Source organism: Peromyscus californicus, unplaced genomic scaffold (assembly GCF_007827085.1).
Source record: "Peromyscus californicus insignis strain IS unplaced genomic scaffold, ASM782708v3 Scaffold_4__1_contigs__length_199733344, whole genome shotgun sequence".
Classification (NCBI taxonomy): Eukaryota; Metazoa; Chordata; class Mammalia; order Rodentia; family Cricetidae; genus Peromyscus; species Peromyscus californicus.
The window spans coordinates 190,322,195-190,334,391 of NW_026294562.1; positions in this window are offsets into that span (position 1 = coordinate 190,322,195).

Sequence of the window (12,197 nt, forward strand, 5' to 3'; positions counted from 1 at the left end):
CCAGCCACAGGCAGTATGGTTTAATCTAATACCATAGAGAACCAGTCCCAAGACAAGAAATCCTCTTAATGGAATGTGCCACAAGTGTGAATCAAGAAACTACTCATGGGAAAGCCATTTATGATGATACAAACTTCTTACACCAGATAATGCCATGATAGATAAAAGGTAAACAGTCCAAAAAGGCCCATGCCAGGCCTAAGACACAATAGCAGACATCATTTTCCCTAGAACTGGAGTCTATCAATCCTACTTTAGCTTTTCTTAGTTTCCATATATCACAGAATATTTTTCTACAGACATATATCTGGACGCCAATATTATATCCATGTCCCACTCTAAACAGTTTGCATCTCTTTTTGATGATACTAATGGTCTACTGAATGGATTCCCAAATGTTCATCTTCATGTTAATGTAGAAATCATGTTTCCTTTGTGAACCTGAACTTTGACTTTCTGTAATATTCTTTTATTCACCATGAACCAAGAATTGGCATATTGTCATGATACCCCGAATCCTAGAACAGTGGGTCCACCCACTAATCAATGTATCTGAGAACATAGTGTCATTAAGAAATCTTATACCTTAAAAATACATCTAGGTTTTAATCCCTCTAAACACTGAGTCAAGCTGTCAGGAGAAGTGCTCTGTTTCCAAAGGCACAGGGATGAGTTAAGTTGGTGACTCTACTGTATGTGGGGGGCACTGTAGCCATGATGTGTTAATGTAAAGGTAACCATAATGAAAACTATGCACATCACATCATAGAATGTGAATCATTGTGTAAACAATGATTTCTCCTTTATAGTGATGATTCAATATTACTGGACTAAGAAACAGTTAAGTGAGGCAATTCATTAAAAATCTTTCACTCATTTGAAATTCTTCTGTTGATAATTCTCTGTTTAGTATTGTAGACCATTTTTATTGAATTGTTTGATATTTTGATGCCAAGTTTCTTCAATTCTTTATATATTTTGGAGATCAGCCCTCTTTCAGATGTGTGGTTGGTGAAGATCTTTTCATATTCTGTAGGCTGCCATTTTGTCTTATTTACTGTGTCCTTTACCTTACAGAAACTTCTCATTTTCAGGAGGTCCCATTTATTAATGGTTGCTACCAGTGTCTGTGCTATTGGTGTTATATTTAGGAAATAGTCTCCTGTGCCAATGCGTACAAAACCACTTCCTACTTTCTCTTCTATCAGGTTCATATTAATGGGTTTCATATTGAGGTATTTGATCCACTTGGACTTGAGTTTCTTGAACAGCAATAGACATAGATCTATTTGCAGTCTTCTACATGTTGACATCCAGTTATCCCAGCACCATTTGTTGAAGATGCTTTCTTTTTTCCATTGTACAGTTTTGGCTTCTTTGTCAAAAATCAGGTGTTTGTAAGACTGTGGGTTAATGTCAGGGTCTTAAGTTCAATTCCATTGGTTCACATGTCAGTTTTTATGCCAGTATCAAGCTGTTTTTATTACTATAGCTCTATAGTAGAGCTTCAAGTCAGGGATTGTAATGCCTCCAGAGGTGGCTTTATTGTACAGGATTGTTTTAGCTATCTTGGGTTTTTTGTTTTTCTATATGAAGTTGAGTATTGTTCTTTCCAGGTCTGTGAAGAATTGTGTTGGGATTTTGATGGAGATTGCATTGAATTCGTAGATTGCTTTTGTTAAGATTGCCATTTTTAGTATGTTAATCCTACCTATCCATGAGTATGGAAGATCTTTCCATTTTCTGACATCTTCTTTAATTTCTTTCTTCAGAGACTTAAAGTTCTTGTCATACAGGTCCTTCACTTGCTTTGTGAGGATTACTCCAAGGTACTTTGTTTTATTTGCGGTTATTGTAAAGGATGATGTTTCTCTGATTTCTTTCTCAGCCCATTTATCATTTGTATACATGAGGGCTACTGATTTTTTTGAGTTAATATTTTATCCTGCCACATTACTAAAGGTATTTATCAGCTCTAGGAGTTCCCTGGTAGAATTTTTGGTGTCACTTATTTATACTATCATACCATTTGCAAATAGTGAAAGTTTGACTTCTTCCTTTCCAATTTGTATCCCCTTGATTTCCTTTTGTTGTCTTATTGCTCTAGCTAGAACTTCAAGTACTATATTGAATAAATATGGGGAGAGTGGACAGCCTTGTGGAATTGCTTTGAGTTTCTTTCCATTTAATTTGATGTTGGCTGTTGGTTTCCTGTAAATTACCTTTATTATGTTCTTTGTATTCCTGCTGTCTCCAAGAACTTTGTCATAAAGGGGTTTTAACTTTTGTCAGAGTCTTTTTCAGCATCTAATGAGATGATCATGTGGTTTTTCTCTTTCAGTTTGTTTATATAGAGTATTACATTGACAGATTACATTTTCATATTTCATATTACATTTTATATGTTGAAGTATCCTTGTATCGCTATGCTGAAGCCTACTTGGTCATGGTGGATAATTTTTTGATGTATTCTTGGATTCAGTTTGCCAATATTTTATTGAGTACTTTTGCATCAATGTTGATGAGGGAGATTGATTTGTAAATCTCTTTCTTTGTTGCATCTTTGTGTGATTTGGGTATCAGAGTAACTGTAGCCTGATTGTGTGGAAAAATTTGAAGACTATTGGTATTAGCTCTTCTTTAAAAATCTCGTAAAGTTCTGCACTGAAACCATCTGGTCCTGGGCTTTGTTTTTTTTTTTTTTGGTTGGAAGACTTTTAATGATTGTTTCAATTTCCTTAGGGGTTACTGGTCTATTAAAATTGTTTATCTGGTCTTGGTTTAACTTTGGAATGTGGTACCTATTCAGAGAATTTTCCGTTTATTTTAGATTTTCCAATTTTGTGGCATACAGGTTTTTGATGTATGACCTGGTGATTTTCTGGATTTCCTCATGGTCTTTTGTTATGTTTCCCTTTTCATTTCTGATTTTCTTAATTTGGATGTTCTCTCTCTGCTGTTTGTTAATATGGGTAAAGTCTTGTCTATATTGTTGATTTTCTGAAAGAACCAACTCTTTGTTTGTTTGATTCTTTGTATGCTTCTCTTTGTTTTTATTTTATTGATTTCAGCTCTCCATTTGATTATTTCCTGACGTATATTCCTCCTGGGTGACTTTGCTTCTTTTTGTTTGAGAGCTTTCAGGTGTGCTATTAAGTCACTAGTGTTAGATTTCTCCAACTTCTTTAGGTGAGCATTTAGTGCTATGAATTTTCCTCTTATCACTGCTTTCATAGTGTCCCATAAATTTCAGTATGTAGTACATTCATTTTCATTGAATTCTAAGAAGTCTTTAATTTCTTTCTTTATTTTTTCCATGACCCACTAGTGATTCAGTTAAGCATTATTCAGTTTCCATGAGATTGTAGCCATTCTGTAATTTTTGTTGTTGTTGAAATCTAACTTTTAACCATGGTGGTTTGATTAAAAAATAGGAGGTTATTCTATTTTTTTGTATGTGTTGAGATTTGCTTTGTGACCGAGCATGTGGTCAATTTCTGAGAAGGTTCCATGGGGTGCTGAGAAGAAGGTATATTCTTTTGTGTTAGGGTGGAATGTTCTGTTGTTATCTATTAAGTTAATTTGTGTCATAACATCTGTTAAGTCCTGTATTTCTCTGCTAAGTTTCAGTCTGGCAGATCTGTAATTTGGTGAGAGTGGGGTATTGACGTCTTTTATTATTAATGTGTGGGGTTTGATGTGTGATTTAAGCTTTAGTAATGTTTCTTTTATATATGTGCGTGCCCTTGTATTTGGGGCATAAATGTTAAGAATTGAGACTTCATTTTGGTGGGTTTTCCTTGTGATAATTACGTAATGTTCTTCCTGTTCTCTTTAGATTGATTTCAGTTTGAAGTCTATTTTACTAGATTTATGATAGCTACACCAGCTTGCTTCTTAAGTACATTTGATTATAAAGTCTTTTCCCAGTCTTTTACTCTGAGGTAGTGTCTGTCTTTAAAGTTGAGCTGTGTTTCTCTTATGCAGCAGAAGAATGGGTCCTATTTTCTTATCCATTCTGTTAGCCTGTGTCTTTTTATAGGCAAGATGTGACTATTGATATCAAAGAATATTAACGACCAGTGATTGTTAATTCCTGTTAGTTTTTGTTGGTAGTGTTGCGTGTTTTTCTTTTTTCATATTTGTTGATGTGGGATTATCTATTGACTGTATTTTCATGGGTGTATCTAACTTCCTTAGGTTGGATTTTTTTCTTCTAGTGCTTTCTAAAGGACTGGATTTGTAGATAGGTGTTGTTTACATCTGGTTTTATCATGGAATATTTTGTTTACTCCGTCTATGGTGATTGAGAGTTTTGCTGGATATAATAGTCTGGGTTGGCATCCATGGTCTCTTAGTGTCTGCATAACATCTGGCCAGGACCTTCTGGCTTTTAGAGTCTCCATGGAAAAGTCAGGTGTTATTTTAATGGGTCTGCCTCTATATGTTGCTTGGCCTTTTTCCTTTGCAGCTCTTAATATTTTTTCTTTATTCTGTAGGTTTAGTGTTTTGATTATTATGTGGTGAGGGGTCTTTTTTTGAATCCAGTCTATTTGGTGTTCTGTAAGCTACTTGTACCTTCATAGGCATTTCCTTCTTTAAGTTGGGAAAGTTTTCTTCAATGATTTTGTTGAATATATTTTCTGTGTCTTTGAGTTGGTATTCTTCTCCTTCTATCCCTGTTATTCTTAGGTTTGGTCTTTTCATGGTGTCCTAAATTTCCTGGACATTTTGTGTTATGACTTTGCTGGCTTTTGTGTTTTCTTTGACTGATAAATCTATTTCCTTTATTGTACCTTCAATGCCAGAGATTCTCTCTTCCATCTCTTGCATTCTGTTGGTTATGCTTGCATCTGCAGTACCTGTTCATTTACACAGATTTTCCATTTCCTGCCTTCCCTCAGTTTGTGTCTTCTTTATAGCCTCTATTTCAGTTTTCAAATCCTGGACTTTTTCATTCATCTGTTTAATTGTTTTTTCTTGGCTTTCTTTAAAGGATTTATTGATTTCTTCCATTTTTTTGTATGTCTTTTCTTTGAATTCTTAAGGGTAATTTCCATTTCTCCTTCAAAGGTATCTATTATCTTCTTAAAGTCATTTTTAAGGTCAATTACTTCTGCTTCTTCTGCTTTGGGATGTTCAGGTCTTGCTGATGTGGCTCCACTAGGTTCTGTTGGTGCCATATTGGTCTTTATGTTGTTGAATGTATTTTGGCACTGGCATCTTCCCACTTCTTCCTCTACCCTGTGCAAGTGCTATCTGTGTCTGAGGGAGCCTCTTTTAGTCTGATTGGTATTCTTGGTCTATTGGGAGCTCTTAGTCTCATCCAGGTTCTTGGTCCAATCTGTTCCCAATCTGTCCCATACCTAGTATTCTCTTTGGTTATGCTTGCATCCATAGTTCTTGTTCATTACCTCAGATTTTCTATTTCCAGCATCCCCTTGGTTTATGTTGTCTTCTTCATTGTTTTATTTAAGTTTTCAGGGCTTGAACTGTTTCCTTCACATGTTTAATTGCTTTTTCCTGGTTTTCTTGGCTTTCTTTAAGATATTTATTGATTTCTTCCAATTATTTTTTGTATGTCTGTCCCTCAATTTCATTAAGGGAACTTTTCATTTCATCTTTAAAGGCTTGTATCATCTTCATAAAATTATTTTTAAGGTTGCTTTCTTGTTCTTCCTCTACATTGTGATGTTCAGGTCTTGCTGTTGTAGATCTGCTAGGTTCTGGTGAGGACATATTGCTCTTTATGTTGTTGTATGTATTTTTGCACTGGCATCTTCCCATCTCTTCCTCCAACAGGTGCAAAAGGTGCCTATGTCTGAAGCTAGCTTCTCTTAGTCCAACCTGTTCTTGCTGTGTCTGTGTCTCAGGGAGCCACTCTGGGTCCAATCTTAGCTCTTGTTCTAATTGGAGTTGACAGATTCTTTGTCTCAGGGAGGTGCTCTTGGTCCAATCCAAGCTGGCTGATTCTGAGTCTCAGGGGGGGCACCTTTGGTCTTACCAGGGCTCTCAGTTCAATCAGAGTTGGCAGATCCTGTGTCTCTGGAAGCCTCTCTTGGTCCAATGTGAATTCTTGGTCCATATTTGCTGGTGGATTCCATGTCTCAGGAAGTCACTGGGGTCTCAGGGGGATGGGTATGTTTGGAGTAGGGCATAGTTCTTGTAGGTTACAGGGTCTGATGGGGAGTTTTGGTCGGGGAGCTTGCCTGCAGGAGTCTTCCCTGCTTGTGAACAACTGGGGCAGTGATGGGTGGGGGTTCCTGGGAACTGGTTGTGTCCCAGGATCTGGGTCTTAGAGGCGGGACTCTGGGTAGGAGAAGAGTAATTCATCTGTTGGTCCAATGACAGCTGGAAGATTCTGTGTCTCAGGAAGCCACTTGGGTCACACGGGGCTGGGTAGGCTTGGAGTAGTGCATGAGTCTTGTAGATTCAAGGTTCCATTGGGTTTTTTTGGTGGGGGAGCCTGCCTGCAGGAGTCTTTTTTGCTGGCTGGCAACTCTTGGTCCAATGAAAGCTGGTAGATTCCATGTCTCACGATGTCTCAGGAAGCCACTGGGGTTGCAGGGGGATGGGTCTGTTTGGGGTAGGGCATGGATCTTGTAGATTGCAGGGTCCTATGGGGAGGTTTGGTGGGGGAGCCTGCCCACAGGAGTCTTCCCTGTTGGCAGCAACTGGGTCAGAGGTGGGTGGGTATTCTTGGGGATTGGTTGTGTCCCAGGGCCTAGTCCTAGAGCATTTCAGTGTATTTTTGTGTCTATATTCATCAGGCATATTTGCCTGTACTATGTTGTTGTTTTGGGTACTAGAGTGATAGAGATCTTGTTGAAGGAGGTTGGGGAGTAGTTCTTCTGTTTTTATATTTTTAGTTTTAAGAAGTACTGGGTGTAGAACTTCTTTGAATGTCTTGTAGGATTCTGCCATGAATCTATCTGGTCCTTGATTATCTTTAGTTGGAAAGGTTTTTCTTACTGTTTCAGTCACTCCATTTGCTATGGGTTTGTTTAGATTGTTGATTTTTCTCTAGGGTTAATTTTTGTGATTTGACTAAATTTAGAGATTCATCCATGTATTATGTTTCCCAGCTTAATGGAGTGCAGATTTTAAAAAAAATTCCCTTATGGTATTTTAGTTTTCTTTGGTGTCTGTTCTGATGTTTCCCTGTTCATGTTTTACTCTCTTAATTTCCCCCCTGCTTCCTTTTTTCAGTTTGTTGAGCCAAGGGTCTGCCAATTTTCTTTATCCTCTCAAAGAAGCAAGTCTTAGATTTGTTGCTTCTTTGAATTGTTTCCACTTTGTTGATTTCTGTTCTGATTTCTATCATTTACTTCTATTCACTGTGTTTGGATTTGGATTGTTCTTGTTTTTCCAAATATTTTGAGTAGCATCACTAAGCCAATCATTTGCATTATCCCTGATTTTCATTTTTTAAAGTTTTTTTATTCATTTTACATACCAATCACAGCTCCTCCTCTTCCCTCCATCCATCTCTGCAGCCTCCCCTCCCCCAACCCACCCTCATTCCCTCCTACAAGAAGGTAAGTCCTCCCATGGGGAGTCAGCAGAGCCTGGTACATTTAGTAGTGTTGGGTCTAAGTCCCTCCCCTTGTCTAAAGGCTGTTCAAGGTGTCACACTATAGGTAGTGGGCTCCAAAAAGCCTCGTCATGCACCAGGAATGGATCCTGATCTTATTGCCAGGGGGCCTCTTAAACAGATCAAGATATACAGCTGTTCCACTTATGCAAAGGTCCTAGTCCAGTCCCTTGGAGGCTCCACAGGTGTTGGTCTCAATTTCATGAGTTCCCAATTTTATGGTTTGTTTGTCTCTGTAGTTTTTCCCATCATGGTCTTGATGCCCCTTGCTCATAGAATCCCTCTTCTCTCGCTACAAATGGACTCCTGGAGCTGTTTTTGGTGTTTGGCTGTGAATCTCTGCATCTGCTTCCATCAGTTACTGGATGAAGCCTCTATGATGACAGGGTATTCACAGATCTGATTACTGGGGTAAGCCAGTTCAGGGACCTTCTCCACTATTGCTAATAGTCTATGCTGGCATCATCCTTGTGGATTCCTGGGAACTTCCCTAGCACCTGGTTTTTCCCTATCCCCACGATATCTCTCTCCATCATGGTATATCTTTCACTGCTCTCCCACATCATTCCTGTTCCAGCTTGACCATTCTATTCCCTTTTGTTCTCATCCCTCATCCCCTACCCTCCATTGCCCACCCCTCATCTCCAATTTACTCATTGAGATCTCTTCTATTTCCCCATCTCAAGGTGATCCATACATCTGTCTTAGGGTCCTTTTTGTTACCTAGCTTCTTTGGAGTTATGGTTGTAGTCTCATTATCCTTTGTTTTATATCTAATATCCACTTATGAGTGAATACATACTATGTTTGTCTTTATGAATCTGTGTTACCTCACTCAGGATGATATTTTCTAGTTCCATCCATTTGCCTGCAAATTTCCTGATGTCATTTTTTCTTACAGCTGAATAATACTCCATTGTGTATATGTGCCACATTTTCTTTATACATTCTTCAGTTGAAGGGTATCTAGGCTGTTTCCAGTTTCTGGCTATTATGAATAATTCTGCTATGAACATAGTTGAACATGTATCCTTGTGGTATGATTGAGCATTCCTTTGGTATATGCCCAGGAGTGATGTCATTGAGTCTTGAGATAGATTGATTCTGAGTTTTCTGAGAAGGTGCCATACGGATTTCCAAAGTGGCTGTACAAGTTTGCACACCCACCACCAGTGGAGGAGTGTTCCCTTTGCTCCACATCATCTCTTATTGGAAAACTTTTGTCTATCCTTTTACTCTTATCCCATTTCTCTTTTTAAAGTGATATTTTTCTTTGTGATTTATTTATTATTTTTTGGCATCACTCTGATATTTATTATCCATTGTCTCTTTCATCTTAAGTTCATTGAGCTGTTTCTTTGTGTCTTATTTAAACTCCTTGAATTCTTTGATGAAGCTTATGATAGTTCTTTTAAATTGGATGTCCTGGAGTTAATCTAGTTAATTATCACCAGCAAACATTTTTACAAGGCTTTAGGTTTTTAGAGATAAGATATTGGCTTGATCTTTCTTATTGTTGGTATTTTTGTGATGCTATCTGTGCTTGCAGATTTCCCTTGTTTGTTCTGAGTTTGTTCTGAAAAAGGAAAGGATGTGGTGGATGGTTGGGATGAGATGTTGCAAATGGCTTTGGTGGAATGAAATCAGATGGATAAAGGGGATTGGCCTGGTATACAGGACGTTTTTTCTTTTCCAAGCCAGAAGAGTGGGGCTAGATAGATCTCAGTGGAAAAGATGAATGTGACATGGAAGAGGTCAGTGGTTTGGGGAATAAATGAGAAGGATCCTGAACCAGTCATAGAATTCCTTTGCAGCAAAGGCTAGCACACTGATGTGGAACCAGGCTAAATCTGGGGGTTTCAGAAGTGTGGATAGGGAGGTAATGGGTTCTCACCAGGACAGACCTAGCAGGTGGATGTGGGAAGTCTGGGTGACTGAAGTCCAGTGACTGATGGAAGCAGATGCAGAGATCCATGACAGGATGCCAGGCTGAGCTCCAGGAGTCCAATCAATGAGACAATTTACTTTCTAATGACTTATTGACACCTAATATTCTACCTAGCCATTTATATATACACACAGAGAACCTGGTGTGGACCTGTGTAGGCCCTTTGTTTGCTGTTTCAGTCCCTGTGAGTTTACATGAGTCTTGCTCAGTTGAATCAGAGGGCCTTGGTCTTCTGGTGTCCTCTATCCCCTCTGGCTCTTACACTTTTTCTGCCTCCTCTTTCACAGGGTTCCCTTAGTTCTGAAGGGAGAGATTTGATGAAGACATCCCATTTAGAGCTCAGTGTTGTAATGTTTCTATCTGTAATGTCTGGTTGTGGGTCTCTGTATCTGTTCCTGTAGGAAGCTTCTCTGATGATACCTGAAGGATACAAGGATAGCAGAATAGGAATCATTTTATTTATCTTTTTTTTAAAGACTGTGTCTGGTTTTACTCTAGGTGTCAGGGCTATCTAGTCTCTGGTTACCTAAGCAGAGTTGGATATGGGTTCCTTCTTGATGAGTGAACCTTAAGTCAAATCAGACATTGGTAGGCTATTCCCATAATTTCTGTGCCAAAATTGCCCCAGCATATGTTGCAGGCAGGACAGATTATAGGTCAAAGATATGTGGCTGGGTTGATGCTTATATTTCTCTTTTGGTAGCCTGTAGAGTATCTTCTGACACCAAAGACACTAGAGTGTAGGAGTAAAGGCTCCATGTAGGCACTAGCCCAATTTCTCCATGTTCAATGAGTTATGTGAGTGTTGTCCTCTGCAATGGAACCAGGCTCTCTGTCTGCAGAGAGCAACCTATTTTCTTGGCAACAGGCCTGGATTGTTGGGGAACCCCTTGGCCAACAATTCAACTGAATGCAACCCAGTCCCTCTACTGAAAGCTTCATTTAGTAACAAAAGATGGCTGGGCCATTTGGGACTATGTCTCCCCCATTATTAGGAGACCTTGTAAGGATCACCTTCATGTATTTTAGGAAGTCTTCAATGCACTAGGTTTCCATACCATCCCTCAGCTGCTCCTAAATTCCAAATGTCTCTCCCCAGATTCTCTCCCTCAATCTATTTCTCCTCACCCTCCTCACCTGATTGCCCATTCCTGTCTCTCCATCTCCAGTCCACCCCTAAAATCTATTCTATTTATCAGCCCCAGAATGTTTCATGTGTTTTCACAATCCCTTGTTCTATGCCTAACCTCTCTGGGTCTGTGGATTATACCCACACATAAGTGAATACATACTATATTTGTTGTACTGGGCCTGGGTTACCTCATTCAAGATTTTTTCTAGTTCTTTATCCATTAGCATGCAAATTTCATGATGTCATTTTTTTTTGGTTTCGATTTTTTGAGAAAGGGTCTCTTTGTGTATCTATGACTGTCCTGGATCTTGCTATGTAGACCTGTCTGGCCTTGAACTCACAGAGAATCAACGGCCTCTACTTCATGAGTGCTGGGATTAAAGTTATGCACCACTACTGCTCAGCTGACGATGTCATTTTTAAACAGCCGAATAATACTCTATTTTGCAAATTTATCACAAATTCTCTCATATGGAACACACACACACACACACACACACACACACACACACACACACACACGCGCGCGCGACATGAACTCAGAAGGCAGCTACTTGTGCTGAGAAAGAAAATTAACAATGAGTAACAAATGTGGATAATAAAGGAGTAATTACCAGTAAAGTACTCTGGTACACACATATGAAAATGTCACAATTAAACCCATTATGTTATGTACTAGATTAAAAACTAACAAAAATTAGTAGAAAGAAAGCATTAAAACTGAATATTGTGATTGGTATAGATTTAGTTTTGAAACATGAATTTTCTCATTTTCTTATGAAAGACACCTCCCATCACATTCATCTATATGCACATCTTAGACATTCTTAGGCAGCTCATCAGAGAAACAGAGGGTTATGCATGTGTTAAATATTGATTTTTTTAATATTCAACAAAATCTACAGAACACTAGCCCTGTGTACCTCATCTCAAGTACTAAATAACATCTACCATCCTCAACACTAAGTAATTGCCCTATGTTTGTGCTGTTTGCTCTGTAGTCCATATCATTTGAAGGTGTTTCCTCAGCCCACACTCATCAATGAGCTCTCCCACTGGCCATGAATATTCTAGAATGCAGCTAAAAATATATGTCTAGAACAATGGAATGGAACAGCTTACCCATTGAACAGAGGCTTTATTCCCAGTTACTAATGAGTTCTAAGCTACTAAACACAGTGCTGCTTTGGAGTCACTACTGGGTTCTGAGATAAGCATGAGTGAAAAGATAATGAAGGATAAAGTTGAAGAAATGGGGGCATCAAAAGGAACTGACTTCAGAGAAGGAGTTCATGTTTCATAACTCAAATACTCAGTTTAGTTTCTAATGGATGATGATGGCTGGCGCATTTCTGGACATAGTATAAGCCAAGGAATGTGGTGATATTGTGTCCCCCAATATATTGTGCACCCTAATAAACTTATTTGGGGTCAGAGAACAGAACAGCCACTAGATAGACATAGAGGCCAGAAATTGGTGGCACACACACCTTTAATCCTAGCTTTCTGGAGGCAGAGATCCA